This window comes from Empidonax traillii, unplaced genomic scaffold (genome assembly GCF_003031625.1).
Source record: "Empidonax traillii isolate 1590-97213 ecotype Southwest subspecies unplaced genomic scaffold, ASM303162v1 scaffold849:size447321, whole genome shotgun sequence".
NCBI lineage: Eukaryota > Metazoa > Chordata > Aves > Passeriformes > Tyrannidae > Empidonax > Empidonax traillii.
The window spans coordinates 383356-397101 of NW_020956042.1; positions in this window are offsets into that span (position 1 = coordinate 383356).

The window sequence follows — 13746 nt, forward strand, 5'->3', positions numbered from 1 at the left end:
GCCTGCTTTGTATTGCCAAAATAGCTACCAAGAATAGTAATGAAAGTGATTGCAGTGGATGTACTATAAAGCATATTCTGATGTATTTTTCCTTTGAGTAGCTGGTTGGCAGATGAACATGGCTACACAAAGAAGAGAGCTGGGGGAATGAGAGTATAACAGAGTCTGTTGTTAAGATATTGTTACTAGCAATAACTTCTTGCCTGTTTTCTATGAAACCTTCCAGAACGCAGTATTTTAATAGAATGCTCTGTACTGCTTCACCTTCTGATGTCCCTTCACTGAAACTTGGGAAATGAGAAAGAGAGTAAACAAGTCCTCCAAAAGAATAACAAATGGAGTGAGAACCTATACAGTCTTCAAAATCCAGCAGTTTTCATACAGTTACCTCTGAAAATCAGTGTTGATTTTCTGAAAGGGTTCCCTGGGTGTTTGCTGCAAGGACTTCCACTCAGGATCTGTGAACTGTCATGATGCAATAATTGTCTTTTATTTATGACCATCTTTCTGTAAAAGGACTCTTTATTTTCTAATTGTCTTAGCCTTCTTAGAAAAATTATTTTTTGTAAATTGTTACAGATACATAAATAAGGGATGGGAAAGGCTGCTATATTTAAAAAAAAAATGTCAGTGAAGACATTTGCACAAGAACTGATCTGCATTTGATGACCAAGTTCTCTGCTCTTGCAAATGTGCTGAACTTCAGCGAAGACTCTAAAGTGCTCCCTGTTAAACTCACTCTGGTAGGGCTCAGGGTAGATGTTCATAGAAATACAGAAACACTTGTGTTTTTCTTTGCAAAGCTCTCTTGCTATTCCAGATATTCTTACTATGTGTGTGGTTAGGGACCAACAGCACTTCTACTGATATTCAATTAATAAAATTGTACTGATGTTTTTAGTCCTTGGGGAAAACTGAAGGTTTGTGTTCCAGTTTAAAAGTGTGGCTAGACAGACTTTATGACAGCTTTGCCATTTGGTACTGCCTGTGTTTAAAACTATTTTTAGTGAGAGTGATGCTCAATGAACATAATATCTTGTTTTACAGACTTCTTAGTATGTTTATGCACTGACTTTCTTCAGTAGAAAGAATTGTTTTTAATTTAGATTATTATCACAGGAGACAGAAGTGGTTTTCTGATTTTAACTGGGGATTTTATTTTCTCTTTTATTATTTTTGAAAGGATCAATATCTCAGAAAATAGATGGGAGAAAAGATAAATTATATGGATGTTGGAGTTTTGCGTAACTTATTGCTAGGATTAGGGAAGTAGACCAAAATAAAATGAGAACATAGCTTACCAATTTTTTTCTTTCTTTTTTTTTACAACCCCAGGACCACCATAGCAGTGTGAAAAAACAGGTATGATTCAAAGACCACACTTTGGAGAGAAAACAAATAGAAGGCTAGATTAAAGTATACAAGTGATATCACTAGGTTTCTTGCTAATTCTTCACAGGCATAATTCCAAAGCCCTAAAAGTCAAAGAAGAAGATAAGAGACAGAACCATTGGTTGGCATTCATCCCAGGAACTGAGCTCTATATAATTGGATTTCAGTAGTCTTCCTTCCCAAAAAATTGAGGATATAAAAACAAAATGCCTGTTCTCATCCTAGAACTGTTTTGTACATTTTAGCAATCTAAAAGTTATCTGTTTTTATCTGCTTTAGGTAGAGCTATGTGCAGTATTACAGACACATCAGTTAAAATCTTTAAAACAAGTTTAAAACTTATAGGAATTGTTTCATTAAAATGATCTTTAGACACAAACATTTTATTAGGAATTTGGAAGCAAACTTTATACATCTGTGTATTTCTAAAACCTCTTGGTTTCCGCACAACTTGGTTGTTTGCTTATGTTAGTGTTTGATCAAATAAACCTTTTATTGCCAAATCAGATTTTTAACCTCTTTTAATATGGCATCATTTTCTCCTATCAAATATTTCAACCATCTTTTTTCTATTTTCCCGTGCAAATGCCTGACTACTATACATTGTTTTTTTGACAAATAGTCAGTGTGCTGAAAATAGAGGATGTACTACTTCTTGAAAAGGTGTTTTAAAACACCCTGAAACTTCTGGAAAAACTCAAGGCAGCTGGTTTGATATTATACTGGACAAAATAAATTTTCCTGGAAGACTTAGGCTCACTGATGAATTATCTGTCTGGAAAAGATATCACTATTGATTCTTATAAAAAATAAGCAGTCTTTCTTTTTACAGTTATGAATATTTTCATATGAAATAGTTCACTAAATATGAAGAAATGGCAACACCCACTTAGACATTACTTCAAGTTTTACCAAGTAGGTTAAGCCTTAAAAGTGTGGGAATTCCTATCTGTATACACAGCTCATAGAAGAAAATCATGTGCTCACACCAAACTCTCTTATAAAAATACAGAGAACTCTTTTCTTAGTGAGAATGGACTGCTTCAACAATACTTTTTGTGATTGCACACTTCCAGGGAACTGTCTGGGAAGTAAGACATAAACTGACTGCCTTATTGCACCACTAGTGCTGAGGCTAAAGTCTTATTAGGTGCACCACATCTTTCTAGTAATTTTCCTGTTTCTTTTATAATTGTACGGTTAGTTTTCCTGCTCTTTTTTCCTACAAAATCTTACTTCTTCTTCTAATAAATGATGGTAAGGAGACTTTTTTTTTTTTTAACTGAAAAGCAAAATATAGAAATGGGACAGTTTTTTAAAGCCTATATTCACATGATTGAATCTACAGGTGCAAAGTGTGAACTAAAAGCGGAAGACATTTTATTAAAGTGATATTTTTGTCTTTCTACTTGGCTTAGACTTGAGGGTAGGATTCTTGGGTTCTCCTGTAGCAAGTAAAGGCATCACTAACATCCAAAACACAGCAAAGAGCTGAATAACTTAGACAGCTTTGCATTTAAAGAGGAATTTCTGGAAAGATTTCCATATGTATTTGACGTCTACATGAAAAAGAGATAAAACAAAATTTCAGAAAAAAAAAACCACTTCCAGAAATTTAGAGTATGTACTTATGTTTGCAGCTCAGGCCCATTTCTATGACCAAAGTAACAATGTGAACTGAATTTTTGAAAAAAATAGAGGATAATTTGTTTTTAGGCCTGAAAACATGCTTCAGGTTTTACTTTTGGGGGGGAAAAGGGAGGTAAGATTATGGAACTATGAGCGAATTTTTTTTCCCCAGGGATAAATTATAGAGTTTATTTCTTTATTGAAAAAACAAGCAAACAAACAGAAGGGGGGAAGGGGGGAAAGGATAAAAAGTCTTAAAGCAGATAATGAGTTTTTCTAGGTAAATGCTATCCCTTTACTAAGTTTCTGAATAGAAACTTCACAGGCATAAACAGGGAAAATATAGAAACTCAGACATTCTTCCATATTTTGCAAAAGACAGAAATAGAAGAAATGGAAAGGAAAATACGAGAAACCAGCAGTTACACTGTCGTTTCCAATACTCTTTCAGTCTCAGGACAAAGCCTCAGTCTGCTGAAAATGTTCATTAAACACCATTTGCAGCACTGATTGTTTCAGATCTCATCTGTAACCAACAGGGTTACCTTTGCAGTTCAAACTGTATTTACACTGAATGTGAGGCAATTACAGTAAACCTCTAATAAGCATACATTTAAAGACTCTTTCCTCTGTTTAATGATGTTTTGGCTTACTGATTTGTTTTCCAATCTGGATTCAGGTTTGGATTCAGTGTCTGGACTGAGGAATATTGCAGCAGAAGTAGTTGTTAATTATGTTTTCTTTCTCATTCCTCCTTTTCATTCTTGATCACTCCTTGTCCCTTCCTCTCCCTGTAGTAGGTACAGTAGCAGCTGTAAGTGAGGGGTTAATTGTTTCAAAGGAATAAATAGATTACTTGACTCAATTAGAAAAACACACACACACAAGTCTTGCTTTATTTATGAACTTTCCTGTTGCTGTTTCTACTTTCTATTTCGAGAGCCTTAAGTTAGTTTTGCCTCAGACTATGGAAGTGAATTATAATTAATTATTTCATTATTTTTATTCAAAGTCTTTCTGGAACAAAGAAAAGTGCACTTACTTCTTACAAACTGCAATTTTCTCAGAAGTCTGTTACGTGATGATGTTTTGGAATGGGGGGGACCCAGCAGAGGTCTGCCCTGTTGGCAGAGATATGAAAGATCTGTATTTTGTAAGATGATCCTTTGCATAAAACCTTAAGCTGTTCCAGCTGGCTGTTTTGACTGTGTCTATACGGAAAGGCAAGGGAGCGGCTCTGAGAGCAGTTGTGCCGTTTCCAAGCCTTGTGCGTACTACTGTCAAACTCTTGGCCATACCTCCGTCTCAGTTTTCCTTCTACTTTTAGCTTCTACCAATGATTATTTCAGGTCACTCCTGTGCCCCCACAGGTCACATAGTGATCCTTTGGAATATGTAACTGAGGGAGCTGAAGAGTTAAGATATGAGTATATTTGGTAATAGTAAAGTAGGAGTGGTTTGAGGAGGCAGACTGATCTCAGTACCACTCAAAGCTCTTTCTAGCACTGCCTATTATTCTTTCATGATCCATCTGGCTATATGACCACATGCTAAATATATTGAAGACTGGCTTCTGCAAGAAGGACAAAGGATATTTTTAAGATAGTCTGTCAGTTCATGAAGTGGTGATCTTGATGAACCTGGGTTAAATTAACAAAAAAACCTGTAAGCAGACTCTAGGAATTCCAATTCCCTACAGATAAGGTATCTGTCAGGAGAAGCCAGAATTGCACGTTGTCCAAGCTCAGGATTTATGCTAGATTAGGCCTGGGAAGTCCTTAAGTGAAATTTACCTAGAAGAAAGCTTAGGAAGGTGGTGTCACTTCTTCAGAACTGGCTTCTGTTTTCAAACATCTTCTGTGTTGTTATAGGACCATATTACATATTTGTCACATTACTCTTTACAGACTGTGCAATAAAAAATTTGACTAAACAGGAATAATGAGATTATCTTTGAAATGAGTTGATGCTAAATACATATCTTTTAATAGAAAATGTTTCAGAAATATTTTGTGGTGTTTTTGAGAAGACAAAAGTGATCTCAGTTGTTCTCCTTTTCATACTCCCACAGAATGCCAGAAAGAAGTAATTTCTACTCTCTGGAGGTGTTGTGCAGCACCAGTTGTGGAATATCAATGCACGAGGCTCATAAAATCATTTGCAGCTCGCAGGTTCTAATATCTCAGGAGAGGATTTATTTTTATTTTGTTTTTTTTTAAGAAACTGTACACTGCTAAGAACTAGGGGAGAGAATAAGAAAAGGACCTATGACCTCTAAAGGCCAGAAAAAGTTTTTTGAGAAGAAATAAACTTTTTTTTTCCCTGTTGTTCTCAATACTAACACTCAAAATGTCCTATGTAAATGAAAAATGCAATTGCTTTGGTTGCATAATGATGAACACAGAGTTAAAATGTAGATATGTTTTGAGCAGTTAAGCCACGTAATGAAAGAGATGCATTTTTTTCTTTCAACATATATGATCCTCTAACTGTGTGAGTTTGTTATAGCAGAGGAAGATGTTGACTTAATGTAATTTTACATATATATATATATAAAATTATATATATACATTTTCATTCATATGTATATACCTGTCTAAAAATGTGTGATGGTTTGGACTTGGCTCCCTGCAAAATGCCCAACCCCCCAGTAGCAGCCCCTCTCTTCCCCCCTTTCTACTTCCCCCAGGGCAAAGGAAAAAAACTGCAAATTGAAGAACCCGAAAACCAAGCTAGTTATATAAAAAAATATATTTTATGTATATTACAGTTAAGATGCTATGTACACAGTAAACAGGAATTTAAACACCCCCCGAAGAGATAGGGAAAGGGGAAAAAAGGGACAAAAGGAAACAAAAAGGGACACCGAATAGATATGCACAATCAAACCCGAGAACTAGTAAAATAACTAGTAAAACAAATCTCACCACGTCCCTTAGGAAGCAGGATTGGCAGACACTGCCAGCACTCTCCAAGCTTCCACATGGCAGGTCAGTGGATGCTGCAGGCCTCAGCCTTAGATAAGCGAGACCAACGCAGGGACCCACTGTTCCCGAACTCCAGTGGAAGAGAAGAAGAACGAAGGCCTCTCCTCCCCTCTTATTTATACCACGATTTACATAAAAATCGTATGGAATACTGGAAACACTGCCCCTTCCTTGGTTACAAACTGGTAACCAGGGAAGGCCTAGATTAAAACCACCACAAAATGTAACCTAAATCTCTACTTCCCAAATTGGATTTTACTGAAGCTAAATTAAATAGTGACAAATCAGAATTTCTCCTTAAGTTAAATTCTGAAATTCCATTTTAATTTTAAGCATGCTGAATTTGAATTTTCATCAGCACAATCCTCCCAAGCCAACAGTGGTAACTCTGCAGAAGCATTTTCTATAAAATATGTTTTCTGGGGGAGGACTGTTATGAAGTGAGATCTTTATCCGAGATGTATAGCGATGCACAAGAATTGTTTACCATTGAAGTTGCTGGTCTGCGGTAGCTGCCACTGTGATCTTGGCCAGCACTTGGTTTTCAGAATCAATGAAGCTCATGATATGTAACAGTAGTCCATTTTAATACTTTTAATACTTTTAATACTAATTGTGAAGGTGACATATCCAGCAGAGAACAAGCTCCATGGGATTTTCCTTGCACTCCCACTTGGGGGGAACAATAGTAATTAAAATTTTCTTCTCAACATACTTTGTATTACAAATTATTTGACACGGACGGTGATTTGGTGTTAACTGGGTGGGTCATGAGCTACTGCTATTTGAGGCAACGTCCTCCTCTTAACAGTTGTGGAAATGGCATTGTCCCGGAAAAGTGCCTGACACCAGTTCTCTTAAAATGCCTGATAAAAATTTATATGTATAAACTGTGCTCTAATACAGCATAGGTGCTAATGATACTCAGAGAAAATGACAAAGCAATACCTAATAGAGAATCCCTACAGAGATATTTCAGATAAACATGGTGGACTGATGTTCATATGTTTCTATATTAGTCCCCACCTGGAATAGTCATTGCCCCACTCAGTAGGAAGTTCACTGTGCTCCCTTCATGATTAAGTGGTGTCTGACACCATCTGCTTGACCGTTTTACGTCACAGTACCATGATGTGGAAAACAGGGAAGAAACAGGCTTTGTGCTTTTATTTACTAGTGTCATGGAAGACTTTACAGTATTTTCAATTAAAAAAAACCCAAACAACCCAAAGCTTCTTCTCTAGAATAGATATAAACTATCAGAACCTTAATGTATATGCTTGTTTAAGTTATATTTACCTTTTCTCTCTGCTTTTAACCAATTGAGTTTGTATTTTCTAGATATAGGACAAGCAGTAGTTACAGACAGCAGGTTCTGGAAGTAGCAAAGCCTGGTCACGCATTTGCCCTCAGAAACTGGGTAAATTGGTCAGAACCCAAAGCTTTTTGATAACTTTCTAAATTTAGTATTTTTAAACACAGTTAGAGTGGAAACTAAATTTGCATAGAAGTCTTCAGTGTTTCAGGATTTATAGGTCTGTGTTATCGGACACTTAAATTTGGACTTTTGCAAATACAGAATTCATGTATGAGCAGGCACACCCAGACACTTCAGACCAAGATATTTTTTCTGAGCAACCTTACTAGAAATGATTACATTTCCATTCCAGGATGCCAGAAACGTTTTTCACATTTCCTAAATGGTGTAAGAGAGCATTTTTGACTTATATGGCTCAGCATGCACTAGAAATCTATTTTACCAGTAAGTTTCTGAATCTGAACTTTTCCTGAGTGTCAATTTTAATCTTTTTTTTTGGAAAAAAAGAAGTTGTAATGCAATAAGTAGTGTTAACTGCACACAAGGTATGTCCAAAACCTGCCTTCTTCTGTTTCTTAAAAAAAAAATCAAGGTAACTACACCAGTGGCTGTGGCAATAACACTATTTTTTGAAATTTTTGCATAACCTAATGACTTTCCTTCTGATGCGGGATAAGGTGACACAGTGTATATATTCATCTGGTACAAGGGTGAGTGAGTATATGTGTTAATCTGAAGGATGTTTATATCCAGAAAAGGCATATATTTTAGAATAACTGGTGAATTTCTCGGTTGTAACAGACAACTGATTATCATTGCAGAGCGTTCAGGGCATAGGAGTTTGACAGCGAGTTTCTTTGGGAAGATGTCTTTAGAGAGAAGATGATAGAGAATATGGACATATGTTAGGGCTGATCCTAGGAGAGTATTAACCTGCAATGATAACTGATTGTATATATGCCAAACAAATCTCAGAGAGGAAGAGAGTTCATCTTTTAAGTACTGTAATCTACAAGCAGGTGTAAAGAGACTTCTCAAAAAAATTCAAGAACTGTTCACCCACTTCTGCAAGTGGGAGGTAGGAAGGAGAGCAGGGAATGTCAGGAGAGACACGGCAGCAGACCTCCTTTGCGTGGGGCCAAACCCTCAGACCAGAAGCAAACACAGCAGATCCTGATGGGACACTGCCACAGCCACCCCTGGGTGAAGTCAGGGCATCCATGTCTCAAAGTAAAAAGCTCTAACAGATGTGCATCCACTGTGAAAGACAAACCTCTCACACACCTCTTAGGGACTAATTTTTGTCACCTTGGCAAGGTTTGATGAAGTTCTAAGGTGCACAAGTTGCCACTCATTTTATCTTTTGTTTCTAAAGGTAAAACTCCGGACATTTAGCACTGTAGGACTCAGTTGAGCAATCCCAGTTAATCAAGGTCTCCAATCCCTTAAGAAGATCCAAATCTAGAAGGAGCTCAATGAGTTAAAGTGTTGCTTTAGAGGTCATACAAACAACAGTTTTTAAATTAAAAAATTCAGATCATCTGGTTTATTTATAGTGGGAAAAGATGTGAATTGTTGAACTTCTTTGTAAAATTTTTAAATTTCCTGTCTCTCTCTATATAGGGATATAGCAAGGTCACACTGTAGGAGAGATACGTGGAAAAGGAAGTTAGCAGTAGATAACAGAAGGGCCCTTTTCTCAAGGAAAAACTTGGAGGAGTGTTTGGCACAAGATGAATAGGAGGGAGCTTCATACATGGAAGACTAAATCATTAAAATTGAGAGTAAAGAAAAGAGGAAGAGAGAAAGCTCTGCGTGTCTCAGTACAAAGGACTCACAGGTTTTAGGATATGAACATGGGTCTGGGATGTCTGTAGACCACAATGATCTGAAAGCTGGAAGGGGAAATTACTGAGGGCCAGCATGCAACTTTCTGGGATTGTTCTTTTTGTGTCCTATGATTTATATGCCATTACCATTAGCAACTGTCTCCTGATAACAGCAATTTTCAGAAATATGTGGGATAGTACATTCCCAATAGATCAGGGTTCAGTAAAAAGACAGGAAAAGATTTGCCATGTATCATGCACTGTGTGACATTCCATCAGTCTCTCTGCATATGAGAGTTTCCCAGTGGACCCATCTCACTTCCTTGTTTATTGTTTAAAAATTATTCATAATATGGTAAATACTATTGAAATCATTCTACCATGAAATTAAATTTTTAGTTATTTTCATGCTGTCACCCTATAGTTGAGGTAATGATTACTGAAAATAGCAAGATAGCCAAAGATGGTTTTACCTGCCTAATATTCAGTAAGAAAGCTTTCTGAAGCGATAACACAGCATACACCAACAATTTTGGATACAATTACAAAACCACCAGTATTTTAGAAAAATTATTATTTTTCTGAATATATTAAGTGCCTGGTTACTTAGAAAATACTGTAACTGCCAGTTCCGAACACATCACATTATTTTCAGAGCATTACTTGGTTTTCACCAAGCTACAAGAAGCAATAAAGAATGTCTTTTAAAGCCTTGGCAACATTTTCAATTTGTTATTTGAAAATAATAATGTTCAACAAAAAGATCCATTTTGGACAAAAATGTTCCCATAGTTCAGCCAACCCTATTTGTTTCTCTGTTTTAATGCTCAGCATTGTAATGATCACACAGTTCAGTTATGTTGTTTATTAACTTCTTGGGAACCTCTCAAGAACTTTTAAACCAAAAATACTTGTCAGTCATTGTAAAACAAACAAACAAAAAATGAGAGATCTTGTAATGTTATCTGCAAGTTCTACTGTTACAGATCTGTAATCTGGTCTTCTTATGAGGATCCCTGACACATAAAGGGTTTAGTTTTATAAGGGATGAGAGGAAATGAGGGTGGATTTCTGCAGAGCAAAGTTATCACCAGACCAAAGCACAGTTTAAATCCTCATGTTTGTCTCCAGCAAGAGAGTTCACTGCCCAACATAATGTTGCAGAGGGCACTGCTAGGCACTCTGCTATTGCAGTAGAGAGTCCACATCCATCCTCCCTATGACTTAGCCTCCATCTCATCTCAGCCCTGTGTGATGCCTTGCAGCATTAAAAGGTGTTCTATGACTTATTTTCTTTTAGTCCAGAGTGCAAAAAAGTGGGAAAGACCTATGTTGTAGACAGAGTTATACAACCAATATGGTAGCATGATAAAAAGAGAGCATTCATCAACTTATAGTGCTGAGAACTAGATGGGATAAGAATGATAGTTTTTGTTGCCTCTGCTCTTGAGACAAAAATCTCCATCTGAGAAAATGGGCTGTAACATTTCCAGCAGTGCTTATTCAGACAGAGCAGCATAAAATGCTGCTTAAGGTGGCAGAAGAGGTAAAGAAGAATGTGTTTAGTTCATTCTTCTCAAATTTTAAAAGAAAGAATAATCTACAGTCAGGAGGAGAAAACTGAAAAATTTCATTTTGTATCAATTACTTGGTTTTCATTAGCTATATATATCAATTTTTCAGCCTACCTGTGTGTCCTCTTCATGCAAGTAATAAGTTTGTGGGCATTTACTAATATGTCCACAGATTAATTACCTCAATAATCTGCTCCTGTAGCATTCAAGTCCTGTTTGTTTGTGAATTATGAAAATTGCTGAATAATAATCAAATTAATTGAACACTCACTGATGTACTGTTCATTTTATCCCTAAAAAGTTCTCTCTAGCTGGCCAGATGAACCCTTCCCTAGGAGAACCCAGTCCCCTCTGTTGATGCCCATGAGTCATCAAGAGTCTGGTTCCATTATAAAGACTCTCTTGTAGATATCTTAAATTGGCCAAAGTAAATGTTACCTGAGAAGAGTAAGATTTTATCCCAATTTTAGGGGAGCATTTATATTCCAACAACACTAAAAATGCTAGTGATGCTGTGTTTTCTGATACCATTTTTTTCATCCAGGGCGAATTTCAGCAACTATCAAATTCATCAGAAAAGACTAGGAACACTCCGCACTTCCACAGAAGACAGTTTGGATTTTCAGTCACTCAGGGGATCTGAGAGAATAGTCTGAATGCTTTCAGGCAAAAGGAGAAGGTGGCCCATGCTCTCCTACCTGCATCTTTGACTTCCCAGAATTACCAAGGAGTTTACTTTTGTTAAGGCTGTCCGATTGCATTAAGTAGTAAAAGGAGGAAATTTTAAGTAAAGAGCTAGTTCCCACTGCCTGTTGCATCAACGCCCTTCTGGAAAGTGTGCTTTGTGAAAAATACTCCTTTCCCTTCAGGGAAGCAAGGCAAAAACAGATTTATATGTCCCGACTCAGTGTGTGATACTCTTCTACTGCTCAGCGACACAGGAACAGGCAACTGTAAAGATCTTTAAGATGTGTAATATTAAAGGATGTAAAGCTTCCACAAGCTTTCTGCACCTCTAGAATGAGATGAGACCAAAACAAAAATTTTGAGAATTTACACTTTGGACTGGGAGGAGCATCACCAGCAATTTTTTCCTATGCAACTTCTCTTTATATTTCAATAAGCTCAAATGAAGAAATATTAGATGACTGTTTGCCGTGTAGATATTCTGGAGATGAAACTTTTTGGAGACAATCCCAATATTCTACTTTTTACAAGGATATTTAAATTAAATGATTGGATTCGAGCCTATCTTTGATTTATATGTATCTTACTATACATATGTATTTCTAATATTGGCAGGTTTCCTTCCAGAAGATTAACAACATCTGGCACTTACATGCAGTTGCAAATATACAGAGATAATAAATATGTCATTTAGACTAAAAAAATATGTTTGAAATAGACAATCCCAAGAGGTATTTTTTTTTTAAGTATGGCAACTGTCATATTTTAGTCTGAAGACCGGGGCCACTAGGGGCCACCATACACCTCAGAAAAATTTCCCAGGGGAAAATCTGAAAATACATTCCACTTGTTCATAAGTGACTTCACATTTCTCATGACATTTATTTGCAAAATTTGTGAAGAAGTGGTTTTCTTGTAATTAGGGTTTCCTTTCCATCTCATTTATCTCCATTGGCACAGTTGTGCACATGTGCACTAAGTGACAACCTCACTTCCTGAAAGATGTTTTTTCTGAATTACTTCTGGATAAAATGAACTGTGTTCAGCATTAGTTTTTAGAATTATGAAAATAGCAAAGAAGTCTGCTTTGTGTTTCCAAATAAGTACATTTTGAGAAAAGGCCATTTGACTTCAGCAAGGAATCTTTTCTGCTGAAGCTGTACTTGAAGTTACGGGGCATCACAAATACTTTGACTGGAGTTGGTTCTTCTCGAGAAGAATGTAAAATGTTCTGTTCAGTCATTCAGCTAACTACTTTTAATAGATACAATGTCTGCAGGAATCACAGTAAAAATAACATTTAGAAAAGTTATCTTTTTTCTTTGGCAGAAGTTGGATATGCATAATTTCCACCTCCACCCCTTCTCTTTATCCACGCATTAATCCCAGCTGAAGAGTAATTGACAATACAGAGCATCCTGTAAAATTGAGTCATTTGTTAGTGTTAGAAACAGCAGAACCCTGAAATCCTGAGTGGAAAGAGTTTGTTTTAGCCAGAAGACCATTTAAAATGGTCTATATGATGGTTTATATATATGTATATATAAAGATAGTTGCATATTTGGGCAGATGTTCAGTCCATATGTGTATTGATGCTATGATTCCACTGGGCCCAAAAACCTCTCTGTATAGATTAGGATTCCTGATTACCTTTATATTTTTTATTGATTTCATGTGAGAAATTTAAAGGTATAATAGCAAATTTCTAATATAAGCTACAAGAATTCATATACCAGATAATTTTTTTTAATTTTTCCTTTTTCCATTTGGGATATCCTGTAAGATTTTCCATTCTCAAAATACTTACATTTAGGGCAATTTCTTAGGCAAAGTGGAAGGATTAAAAACACCAATTTATATCAATTAATATTTCTTAATTAAGATCATGGGGCATTTACTGGAGTCATAATGTGACTCCTATTAAAAGGAGCTTGAATCTTGCACTTTTACATTTCTTCCCTTTTTTCTATGCAAAAATTAATTTTTTTTAGCTGAAAGTTGTTTTCTTTCTTCTAGTTATTTCTTATCTCTGTGTTTGACCAACTGCTTTGCAGAACAGAACAGCCTTTGGCTGCTTTTGCCTTTCTGGAGAATCCTGGAGACAAAGAAGACTTTATTTAGGGACTAATATGTGTTTTTTATGCTATGATTCGTATTTGCTGTATGTATCAGTTTTAAACTGCTACCCCTTTGACAGTCAAAGAGGGTATTAAATTTTCCTTAATATTTATTGGTTTTGTCCTCATTTAAGAAAAATTAAAAGCATGATGTTAAAGGCATGAAGATTAAAGTATTCACCTTGAATATTGTATGCAGTTTTGGTCACTTCA